The sequence below is a fragment of the Apis cerana genome, linkage group LG8 (assembly GCF_029169275.1).
Source record: "Apis cerana isolate GH-2021 linkage group LG8, AcerK_1.0, whole genome shotgun sequence".
In the NCBI taxonomy this organism is placed as follows: domain Eukaryota; kingdom Metazoa; phylum Arthropoda; class Insecta; order Hymenoptera; family Apidae; genus Apis; species Apis cerana.
Window position 1 is genome coordinate 7967600 of NC_083859.1, and position 12707 is coordinate 7980306.

A 12707-nucleotide genomic window follows, 5' to 3' on the forward strand; every position below is an offset into this window, starting at 1 on the left:
AGGAATCGGCGCCAACAACACCGGAAGCCCGATCCCTAATTTCTGTTATTAACTCTCACGATATTTTCCACGACACCGTCCAGATATCTCTTCCCGCTCTTCGTAATTGGCGGGTTGTAGGCCGATGAGGAACAGGAGGAACTCTATACTTTTCGGTGATGGATCGACGCGAAAATTGAACCAGTGTTGTTTTATATATATATATATGTATGTACGTGTGTGTGTGTGCGTGTGAAGAAGCGTGTTCATTTCGAACGAATTTGTTTGTGGAACGTCGGATGTCATCTATAAAAAATGAATTTTAACAATCGCCGGTGTTTAATAGTATTAAAAAGAAAAATGAGGAACAAACGTGTGATTTCGGATCGAGAGATTGGCTTATTCGAGCTCTTTTGAAATAACAAATATTTAAATATTCGATTATTGGATCGATTCTCGCTTCTAATTTATTATAAAATAAAAATAAAGAGAGATAAGATGAAACTCGAGACAACGGATTATTTGTACGGCAAATCGCTTCCGAGATTAAAATTTTTGACAAATTTTTGGGGAGTGACCAAGTGGAAAAACAAGGAAACACGTGTAAGAGAAATATTCCCGCGAGGATGATGGAGGAAGATCTAGTCGAACGGGGGAGGAGGAAAAGGAAAATTTTTGGGCCCTTGGGAGACGCGATTTCCCCGGCCGTTCGAAAGGATCGTGCATGGGACACGCCTGCCTCGTTATCGACGACTCAAAATATCCCCCACCGCGATTTTTAACGTTCCTTTGACGTCCTTTTGATCGAGCGAAAAGTTGGAAGGAATGAGTTAGTTGAAGATGGATCAACGATGTTGCTCGTTTTAAGTATCAATATTTCGAAAAAAGAAGAATTGGGAAAATCCAATTTTTAAATTCGTAGCCCACTCGTGGTTCGTCGTCGCATCAAGCCAGCCAAGCCTCTCTCAACTGAAAAGCTTAATTCGCAAAAAAGAAGAAAAGTGAATAGAGAACAATGGGCAAACGAACGGAGCGAAAGATGGAACGTAAGACGCAATAGGGGGTTAACCGTTGGTTGTTGACTCACGACGAAACACGAGTCCGCGAGACTCTCGAGAAGGAGAGGAGGAGGAGGAGGCTATCGTTGCACGAAAACCGTTGGCGCATCGAGGAAGAAACGATGGAGGAGGGAGTGGGCTGCGTTAAACGGTTAAAAGCGCCCTCCATAGATGTCGATAGGGCAGATCGTGGCCTTTCTCGAGGCCTGCTACGCCACTTCACGTAAGCAAGGCCTCCAAGGGTGAAAAAAAAGGTAACTCGAGTCACCTCGCGACGACGTCGAGAGCCCACCTCTCTCTCTCTCTCTCTCATCGTCGCCCGGAAGTATTCTCTCAACTGGTCGACGCGCATCTCAAGAGACTTTCGAGCAATTTCGTTGAACAAGAAGAGAAAGAAGAAAAAACGCGAAAATCTCTTCCCCTTCTTCTCTCGCGTTAATTAAACAGTCTTGGATTAAACGCCAAGTCAAAACACCTGGCGCGAATTATCGGCCAATTACACGTGCCATTAGAGGCTGCCGGCTCGCTGCGAGCGAGACGAAGACACGCGGAGAGGCTCCTCTGTCTCGAGCGAGATAGAGCGAGAGAGAGAGAGGTCGACGCGCAATCGTCTAATTTACGCAAATTGCGAATCCGCTTTCTCTCTCTCTCTCTCTCCCTCCATGGCCTGTTACGCGGCAGTAACGTCGGCGACGATCTCTCCTCCGTGGGTAAACGCAAACGCTAAGATCTAATAAAGCGACAAATCAGCCTAACGAGCGACACGCGGACGCTGGAAATGCGGCTTAATGCGGCACGGCCAACGTACGTTGGATTAACGGTGCCGGCCCTAATGGCTTTCCTATGCCGCGCGATGCATTCCTAGGACAAGTATGATTTTCCTTATCTCCGTCCGCTCGAATTCAGGGATCGTTTATGGACTCCACCGATCCGTGGCAGCACCGTCTATGCGCATATACATATACATATATATATATATTATATACATATACATATATATATATATTATATAAAATTCGTGTCGTCGAGACGCGCAGCGCGCCATCTGCTCAACGCGTTAGAGATATCACGCGCTGGTATAATCCCGGGAGAAAGTTTAACAGGCGAAGAGAAAAAGTATGTAATCCTTTATTATCCTTGAAATTCTAACGATTTCCCTGGAAAATATTCTAATGGATTCCCTCCCCAGCAACATTTCGTATCGTCATCAAGATCTCGCGAGAAGAAAAGTAAGCGGGAAGAGATAAAGGTTAACACGAGGGATTTGTATCCATCGTTGGCGAATTAATCGAACGTTGAGCAACGTATTTATGCAAACGCGTTACGCGAGGGATAAGACTTTCGGGCCAGGCCCGCGGCTAATTGAAACGCCACTGTGCGCCCGATAAGCCCGATTGCGACGGAGAGTTATGAGACAATATTATGAGGCGTCGTACGTCAAGCTGAAATTAATTTCGGCCATCGCTTCGCCGGGCCGCAGATACGATCCGCCCCCCCTCGCCTCGCCTCGCCCGTTCTATACGTCATCGCGATGGATCCGCGATCGTTCCTACCTCCCCCTCCTTCCCTTATCTCGAAGGAATAGGGCAGTTCGACAACGATGCGTGTAATTACGCGATGCGATCTTGACTCGGACAATTTTCGTATTGAAATAGCGCGAAACGATTCCATAATCGCGACAACGAGTAGCTCTCCAATTTTTATTAAACGTACGCCTCTCGATAACACACCTTTTCGAAGAGAAAGAAAATAAAAGTTTCCTCCTCGCTGATAATAAATCCGAAAGTGCTGCTCGGATTCACCTGTTCGACGATGGATAAATCGAGTAAATCGTGCGAGGGAGGGGGAACAGCAAAGCGGAACGGGCGTTTCGTGGAGAGGACCTTGCGATATTGTTCCGCGCCGCAACAACCGGTCGTTAAGGGTCGATTTGGACCCCGTGACGGCCACCCGCGGAGGTCAATTGGCCGGATCAAAGCGTGGTCGCGCATCTGTTCAGCGAGCAGGAGCGAAAAGGAGACGTTGGTGTTGACGTGGAAATTATTTTATTCCCTCTCTGGGGTGTCGTTCGCCCCATCTGCGTGCGTAAGGAAGATATATACGAGAACTCGTTGATCTTTGGCGCAATTACGAAATCTATCGATGCAGCTTCCCTTATAGAATCCAGAGATTTTTCATCGATATCGTTGTCTCTATTTCCCGTCAATTGCGATTTCTAACGATTCGAAATTCTTACGTTCATCGATAGAAAGAAGATTGTATATTAATTCAAGAAATGCAGAGACAATTCTATCGATGCGTGAAAATTGTCTTTCTTTCTCCTCGATCAATTTTGCTAATTTTTCAATATTCAAATTACAAGCAGAAGATGGCACGTTTATACTTTCTTCATTTCGCTTTGATATCCTCAACTTTGTTAAATAATATACTCATAGCCACTATTAGTTATTAGAAGCTAATCTTTTTCTTCCGATTGTTTCTTTTAATTAGTATTGACTCTAATGACGAGTAAATAATGGAAAAAGAAATCAAATCAATGAACGAAAAGAAATAAATATTAAGAATCGTGTTCCAACCGTTTCACCTTTCTTTCTTTATTAATCTTCCAAAACCTCTCAAAGGCTGCTCTAAAACGAGAAAGAGAGAGAGAGGCGCGAAAGAAAATTCGTTTGGAAGGGGAAAGAGGAAACGGAGGAGGCATAAATCAGGCGGGCAGGATAGCCGCGGAATACAAAACAGACGAAAAGATCCACCCTCCCCCCTCCTGGCAGGCGAAGGATCTCAGAGCGGCCGACTATTTTCCAATAATTTACTCCGTGGGAGGGGGTGGGCAGCGCCGAGTGGCGGCGGTTTTCCGGGCAGGGGTGGGTGGTACTCGAGAGCGCGCCAGGACTGACACTATCGCGGCCATAAATACTGGGGAGAGCAGAGGCTCTGACGTCACCGGCGAGGGCCCGATATTATACTTTATCTCCAAACTAATTCCCCGCGAGCAGATTTATTGCAAGAAAGGGGTGAAAAAATACACCTTCTCCCTTTGCCTTTAGGATGGAAAAGTAACGAGGTTGGTTTTGCCCAGTCTTCTCCTCGAAATCTAGGGGAATTTTTGTTTCAGAATTCCCATGATATTCGTCCGATTTGCTTCTCCTTCTTTTTCGCCGATCTTCAAATCTCCGTGGGAAGGCTCGTCGATTTATTTAAAATTCGTCCATTTCCAAATTTTTCTTTCCGTCTTTTTCATTCCTCTCCGCCGCGGAAATATATATACGAGCAGCAGGAGGAGGAGGAGGAATCCTGGAGAGGCAATGCGCACGCGATATACGTATATATCAGAGATATCGGCGTTATCTGCTCCGCGGATATATCGAATACTCGTATACCTCGGCACCAGTCGGAGGACGCGAGCGGAAAGACATTTTTACGAGGAGCCTGCGGGATATGCGTACAAATACCGGCAATATATCCTATTGGCAGTCGACCGGCAGTCATTCTCCTGTGTGAAATATTTTAACCGACAGATAACGATCCCCCCTCCCCCGTTTTATTTTATTCTTCTCCCTCCCAATTTCCCCCGATCGTTGTTTAATTAAAACAATCTCTTTTTTAAAAAAAGAAGAAAAGAACCTCCTCTAAACTTTAATCGTCGAAAGAGCCGTAGGAGGGAAAATAACAAGGAAGAGAAATTGAAAATTAGCCGACTCTTTCGATCGACTCTCTCCAACCGTTGTCCTCTCTGTTGAAAAGAAGAGAGGGAGGAAAATAGAGAAGCTCTTCTCTGGAAAAAAAAGGAAAGAGTGAAGCGAGATATATACGAGGGAGGGGGTGTCGCGACACGAAGGGGGTGAGAGAGGAGGGGTTGCACACGCAGAGGAGGAGGAAGGCCGGAGGCGAGTCGCGTTTTACATTTTTACTCCACGCTCTCCTTTTTTCGCCCGGTGAACGAACGATCGACCGACCCCCTCGCACTCGCCCCTTCGCGGTGGCGGTTTCCTGGACAGGCTTCCTGTGCCGTATCTCTCCGCAAGGAATACGTAAAAACGCGCGGGGTTGTTACTCCCCCTCTCCTTCTCTCACTGCAGAGAGAGAGAGAGAGGCACACGCGTGGATCCACAGGGTCGCACGCGCCGCTGCAACTTTAATTTAGAAAATAATTAAAACCGCGAAATTAAACGCGAGCTCCTGTCCTCCGTTTCCACCCCTCCTCTCCACTCGATCGCTTCCTTTCGATCCCCTAAGCTTTCCATCCCCCACTAAATTTCCGATTCCTTTCTCTCTCTTTTCTTCTCTTCTCTTTTCTTCCTCGTCGACCACCACGAGGGGCACGCAGTCTATCTACGCGAGCCCCTCTCCTCTCTGCTTTGCTCGCCGCTAGGGAGCCCTCCCTCCATGCGGGGACAGGAACGTGACTCGACGCGTGGGAAGGGGTAATTGGAAGTACAAAGAGAATAGACACGGATAACCGATGTCTCCATTAAAGCGTTGGCCGATTGCTGCCTCCATGCTCGACTACGCGCGGGAGGGGAGAGAGAGGGAAGGGGTCGAATTCGATCACCGAGGTAATTGTAACCAGCTCCACGTTCTTTTTCATTCCTTTTCCATTCCTCCCTTTCCCTTTTGTTCCCTTTTGTCCTTCTTCTTCTCCGATCGCGTTTTTTCAAGGATTTGTTTTCTCCCCCCCTCGAAAGTTTTTCTCGATCTACGTTCCTCTTTCTCTGCTCCAAAATTGTCTGCATCGTCCCAAAGTGTCGTATATAATTTCACTGTCTCGATTTCACTGTTTGGAATAAAAGAAGTAAAGTGAATAACCCGAGTAATCGGATAATCGATCGATTGGTTGCTTGGTCTGCTTAAGGAGAACGAATTTGCACGGCATTTTGTCGTTTCTCGAAGGGAAAGAGGGAAGAGAGAGGAAGGTATTTCGGGTGAATCCGGATTAGGGCTGCTCCACATAGCGGCGTTATCCTGTCGCGAGATCTGAGCGAGATCTTTTGCCACGCTTGTTCGAGCATCCACCAGGTTTCTCCTTTCAACGAGAGATCTCTTTGTATAATATATATATATCGAGATCGAAGCCGTTTTCCACCATCGTTCGAAAACACTACACGTGTTTGACAGGTTGGCCGGTGCCATTATCTCGACACGTTTATCTGGGGACGAAGAAAAGAAAAAAGTATGGTGTAGAATTCGAGGGAGAGAAAGGGGTTAAGCGGAGAGTGGTAGCTGGGTGAGGAGGAAGGAAGTGTTCGTTTTCCATCCGATTAAGTTCAATTTATAAATTTGTATTTTCGTGTCATGTTTAATATTATCACGCTCTGCACACCTCCGTTAAAATTTATATTCTACTTTCTCCCTTTCCGATACATGTATACAGAAAACTTTATCTGATTGATACTCTTTGTCTATAATTGGACAGGTTCGAAATCAGGAAACAATGAGCAAAGGAAAAGAAAAGGAAAATCTCGAGCGAATTTCCGCTTTGCGTGGAAAGCGAGCGTCCTTGGGTGTTGGTCGAAGGCATCGATATTTACAGAGCTTAGCGCATTAAGGCATTGTCCGTGGCGGGTTGAACGTGCAACAACAGTCCGCTCGCATTGCTCGCGGCTCTCGTTATATCGGCGCCCTAACTCTTTTTGTTGGCCACGGATTAAGGACGATCCCTAGCAGCGGGGGGCCGCCGCACACCCGCCCGTGATCCTTCAGTTTTTAACCGGGGCAAAAGTGGGGGAGGGGCGCCCACATCCTCGACAATGGCCACTGAGACAATGGGCCGAGTTGCAAAGCTCCTGCGCAGGATTTCGTCGCATGATCCTCGTCGTAACTGTCGTTACTCGCGACAGAACCTTTCTTCTTTTCCTTTTTTTTTTTCTTTTCTTTTCTTCTTGGAGATGAACACTTGGTGGAAAATCTTGCAATTTTAAATTTCCAATTGTATGTACAATTTTTATTTTTTCTCTTTCTCTGCAAGATAAGTAAATTTTCCCGCGATCTATGGCTCCAGAGTTTATTCAATTGTCGATGCGTTCTTGTAGATTAGTAGCGAACTTTTAATTTTTCTTAAAATTAATATTCGTTGGATTATCGGTGCATTCCAATGGATTAATGGAATCCTCTTAATTTTGTTCTTACGTTTTTGTGAAGATTCGAGTTGAGGTAGAGTTTCTTCTGAGATAAAGAATGATTTTTGAGTCGTGTCGTTTCTCAAAATTAAAATTCATAATTTATTAATTAATAATAAACCTTTAATTTTCTTTTCGTAGAGTTTCTTCTGAAATAACGAGTGATTTTCGACTCGTGATTTTTCTTCTTACGTTTTTGTAGAATTGAAGTAAAGTGATTTCTGAAAAAGTGATTTCTCAAAATTAAAATTTATTCAATTATCCATTCTAATGGATAAATAATAAACTTTTAATTTTCTTTTCATAGAGTTTCTTCTGAAATAAAAATAATAGAATCCTCTTAATTTTGTTCTTACGTTTTTGTGAAGATTCGAGTTGAGGTAGAGTTTCTTCTGAGATAAAGAATGATTTTTGAGTCGTGTCGTTTCTCAAAATTAAAATTCATAATTTATTAATTAATAATAAACCTTTAATTTTCTTTTCGTAGAGTTTCTTCTGAAATAACGAGTGATTTTCGACTCGTGATTTTTCTTCTTACGTTTTTGTAGAATTGAAGTAAAGTGATTTCTCAAAATTAAAATTCATTGAATTATCTAAACTTTTAATTTTCTTTTCGTAGAGTTTATTCTGAGATAAAAAATTTTTGAGTCGTGTCGTTTCCCAAAATTAAAATTTATTGAAAAATCCATAATTCTAATGGATTAATATAATTTTATGGATAAACTTTTAATTTTGTTGCATTTTTACGCGTTTTCGTAGAGTTTCTTCTGAAATAAAGAGCGATTTTTCACTCGCATCGTTTCCCAAAATTAAAATTCATCGAATTATCATTAAATTCATAATATACGGGTTAGTAAAATCCTTTTAATTTCGTCTTCTTATGCGTTTCTGTATTCCATTTTTGAGTCGTGTCATTTCCTTAACGATCTTTCCTTATCAATTCCTTCAGATCAACACTGCAATGTTTCTGTTCTAATAAAACATTCATTCTACCGATAGAATTCGAGTGTATTACGCGATGATGAATTATTTCCAACTTGGCATTCCATCATTCGCTCTAATCTCTAAAACTCAAGAGAATCTTGCGAGAAGCGTGTCGAAACGAAGAGTGATTCGTGATTTTTCTTCTTACACGTTTGTAAAAATTCGATCGACAACGAAAAACCACTCGACATCATATTAACGCAATGAACGAACAACGAAGCCTCGGAACGAGAACGTTGAAAACCTTGATCGAAATTAAAACGTCTGGCCGTGCAAAAACTCGATACCCAAAAAGAAAAAAAAAAAAAGAAAGAGACGCTCGAGCGAAAAGGCCAAAGTCCGCAAAAAGGGTTGTCGAGTCGCCCCACGGTTCTTGCAAAATAAAAAACGATCCTTCTGCGGCGGCGCAATAATTCGATAAGCAAAGGGGGAGCCTCGGTCGAGCCTTCATCACAGGTGTCGCACTCGAATCGGATGCACCTGCACGAGATATCACGGCTCGATGATCGACATCTGCGAAAAAAACCGATATTATTCCAACAACGGATTCGTCTTCATCGCGTTCATCCTTGAATACTCCATACAGACGCATATTATGCTGTGAGATACCGCGTTTCGAGTACACAAAGCGTGGTATTCGAGGAGGAGAGATATAATGTTAAAATGGAAAACTTTAAATTGCATTCTCATGGCAATTTGGACAGAAACTCTTTCATTTCTTGTTTTTTCGATATTTGAATTAGGAGAGAAATTTTAACGATTATTAAAGATTCGCTCGAAACGCATATTATGCTGTGAGATACCGTGTTTCAAGTACACAAAGCGTGGTATTCGAGGAGGAGAGATATAATGTTATTCAGAATGGAAAACTTTAAAGCACTCTCATGGCAATTTGGACAGAAACTCTTTCATTTTCTAACGATTATTAAAGATTCGCTCGAAAAATTACCCAAAATCACGTGACGGATGCATCAGGCAAGTTCCTTTTCCTCTACGATTATAAATCTTTACAATTATTATTCGTGCCGCTCTTTGAGAATCCAGTCCAACTCGAGCAACGCTTACTTTTTGCATCCCAGCACGAGAAATCCTTGAAGCTACCGAAACAGTTTACTGAAAAGATTTAAATTTGAAAGACGAGTGGATGGAGAAATAAAATAAAATAAATAGAAACAAAATAAAAAACTAAAAGAATAATATAATACGAGTATACGAAAAGAATTAATGTAAAACAATAATTTATCCAAAAATTTTTCTTACAAACTTCCTCTTCCCCTCCCCTTTCGATTCTCCGAGTAACCTGGATTAAAGAAGAGAGAAAGAGAGAGAAGAAGATATCCGCGAGAAGCATCCTGTTATCGAGCTTCCACCGCCCCACCCGTCGATCACGAAATTGCCCAAAGCGGTTGCAACGTAAGCTATAAAGATAGCTGGATACTCGGCCGCGCGCGAGCCCTTCCTCGCAAAGATACGCGTATCCTGGATCGAGAATAATAATTATATAGAGAAGGAGGCCGCCGTCCGTGAACAGATTCGTACCTTAGATTCCTCCCCCCCTCTCTCTCTCTCTATTCTTTTTTCTCGAACTAGCTTTCTCTTTTCGGAAAAAAGATCAAAAATCTTGTATATATATATATATACACAATTTCGATACACTCGTATGTTCAAACGTTTCTACCTTCGTATTTGAAATTTGGAAAAGGAACCGCGCACGTTTTCGCGTTTGGAAAAAACTGCGTGTGTTTCCGGCGCATCACGAGGACGAGGACGTATCAACGCCGGGCTGGGAGGAGAAGAAACAGGTCTCGAAAAACGGGGACGGAATCAAAGGGACGACGCGGGTACTGGGCGTGACACGGGGAGAGAGATGGGGAGATGGGGAGATGGGGAGATAGAAGGAGATAGAGAGAGGAGATTCGTTGAATGCTATCTATATTATCCGGCGGTGGAAGGGTTTGCCGGTCGCGGTGTTTGGCGTAGATGGAGATTATCTGGAGCGGTATCTGGACGCCGCGAAAAGCAAAGGGTGAAGAGGAGAGAGGGTTGAAAAGAGAGACACAGAGGGAGGAGATTATCGCGAGATACGTTTGTGAGCACGCACGTTTGCTCTCCAAATCTAATGTGACGTCTGCGTCACGTACCTCTCCTCCCCCTCCTCCTCTCTCTGCCCTCTTTCTTCGCCGTCGCACGGCCAACCCCTATGATCGCCCGTGAATACCGTTCAAATGTGGTCTGGAAGGAACTGGACCAAATTATTTTTCTTCCCGCGTTTGGAAACAGGATTAAAAATTTTCGTCCAGAGTTTTGATAGGGAGGATTCGAACGAATCCTCCAACGTTTCGAAGAGTTTTGGATTTCTAAAGATTGGAAGATATCCTACGATTCGAGGAATTCTTTTATTGGGTTGTTCGTTAATTTCGCATTTCAACTTTGTTCTAAACCGTGTTATATATTTCGAGACGACAAATATACCGTTTTCGAATATTTTACTCTTTCATGAAGGAAGAGGTAAGAATGGTACGAGGAAAGGCGTTATTTTAACAATACTCCAGTGCCAAAACTGAAGTTTTCGAAGCAACAACTCGAGAAACTCGGCGAGAAAGAGCAAACTTAACGACAGCCCAATAAAAATTAAGCAAAAAGAAGGAAAAAGGAATGGGATACTTGGACGGTTATACTCGACGAAACAGCTCCTTCGAATTAACTTTTCCAAAAGTTTTCCACTCGAGGCTTGGAGGATCGGTATGAAAAGTAATAACGAGAAGCGAGTTTCGAGGGAACAAGAGAGGACCTCCTTCCCTAATCCCTTCATTGTTTCGACCCGTGTGGCGAATAATCGGGCAGATTTCGAATCGCAAGGAAACCCTTACCTTATTAGTCCCTTTAATCCGTTACCTGAAAGTAGAGCGGATTTCCTCCGACTTGCTCCAACAAGGAAACGGGCGTTTTCCACTTGCCACCTGACCGAGAACCCGTTTCCAGGCCAACGAATCAACGCTAATGACCCGAGAGGGATAATCGGAGCTCCCACCAATTTCTTCCCTCCTCGATCGATTCCTCAAAAATTCTTCCATCCATTCATCCGCCAGGAAGCCTGATCAGTGTCTCTCGATTCTGGCGACTCTAGGAATTAATGTAATAAGGCCTTGTTCAATCTAATTAGCGTTGGATCTTGACTCTCCACATCTCGTCTAATTGATTTACGAGCGTCCACGCGTGGCCTCTGTTAATTGACGTTGAAAACCGAGCCGATCTATCGCTGCGCCCCCAATCCTCTCGCGGAAACCCTCCTCGTTTCGAGAACTTTTCCTTTTCTTCTTCTTCTTATTTTTTCTTTTCTGCAGCTTGAAATATACTCTTGGAAAATTTTAAAGTAGAGTTAAATATTTCGGAGGAAGGATATAAGGTATATATGTACGATTTGACGTAATCTTCTCAATTTAAATTTAGATTAACGAATGTAAATCGTAATGATTTTTGCGCATTTGTCGAGCCTTTATAACTCCAACTATCACCAACTATGCAATTTCGATTATTTTAAGTCACTCAGAAATGATGATCGAATCTTTATTTAACTCGATATATATATCACATTGCGTGTTTAGCTACGAGTTGCCGTTATTCTTTGGAAAAGTCTCTTCCTGTCCCGCGTTATCGGCGCCCGGTTCCAATGACCGCCCTCGTGATAACTCGAAATTAAAGCTGATACGAGATTTACGAGGTACGCGCCTGCAATTGTTGCGCTCCATTACGATTTCTACGACAAGGTTTTGTTCTTCCTCCTCTGCGTCCGAAATTCGCTCGTTTTGTCGACCGGTGAAAACGAAATATATACGTTGGAGTGAAACGATATTCCCAACAATCGTATCTTCCAATGGTTAAAAAAATGATAATTAAAGGAGGAAGGAAAGTTTCGACTAAACGATATATATATATATTGAATTATAAAGGTTCGACAAATGTGCAATGATCGTTCGCGAGTTTGTGATTAAAATAATCGAAATTGCATAGTTTATGTAAATAAAAGTTGAAATGTTTTCAATATATATATATCGAGTTATAAAGCTTCGAATATACGAAATATATAGTTCATGAATAAAAGTTGAAATATTTTCAATATATATATATATATATCGAATTATAAAGCTTCGAATATACGAAATATATAGTTCATAAATAAAAGTTGAAATGTTTTCAATATATCGAATTATAAAGCTTCGAATATACGAAATATATAGTTCATAAATAAAAGTTGAAATATTTTCAATATATATATATCGAATTATAAAGCTTCGAATATACGAAATATATAGTTCATGAATAAAAGTTGAAATATTTTCAATATATCGAATTATAAAGCTTCGAATATACGAAATATATAGTTCATGAATAAAAGTTGAAATATTTTCAATATATATATATTATAAAGCTTCGAATATACGAAATATGTGAAAATTATTCGCGAGTTTGTGATTGGTTAAAATAATCAAAATTGCATAATTTATGTAAATAAAAGTTGAAATCAATATATATATATATATCGAATTATAAAGCTTCGAATATACGAAAT

General features: G+C 42.2%; 1 long non-coding RNA gene across 1 annotated transcript; it reads right to left on the bottom strand.

Annotated features, from left to right (window-relative positions):
* Window positions 1-6319: 6319 nt before the first annotated feature.
* On the bottom strand, window positions 6320-12485 carry LOC114577342 (uncharacterized). The gene is made up of 2 exons (XR_009831004.1): window positions 7510-12485; window positions 6320-7374 (listed from the first exon to the last, which is right to left on the bottom strand). It is a non-coding gene; the product is annotated as an uncharacterized LOC114577342 (long non-coding RNA).
* Window positions 12486-12707: the final 222 nt, after the last annotated feature.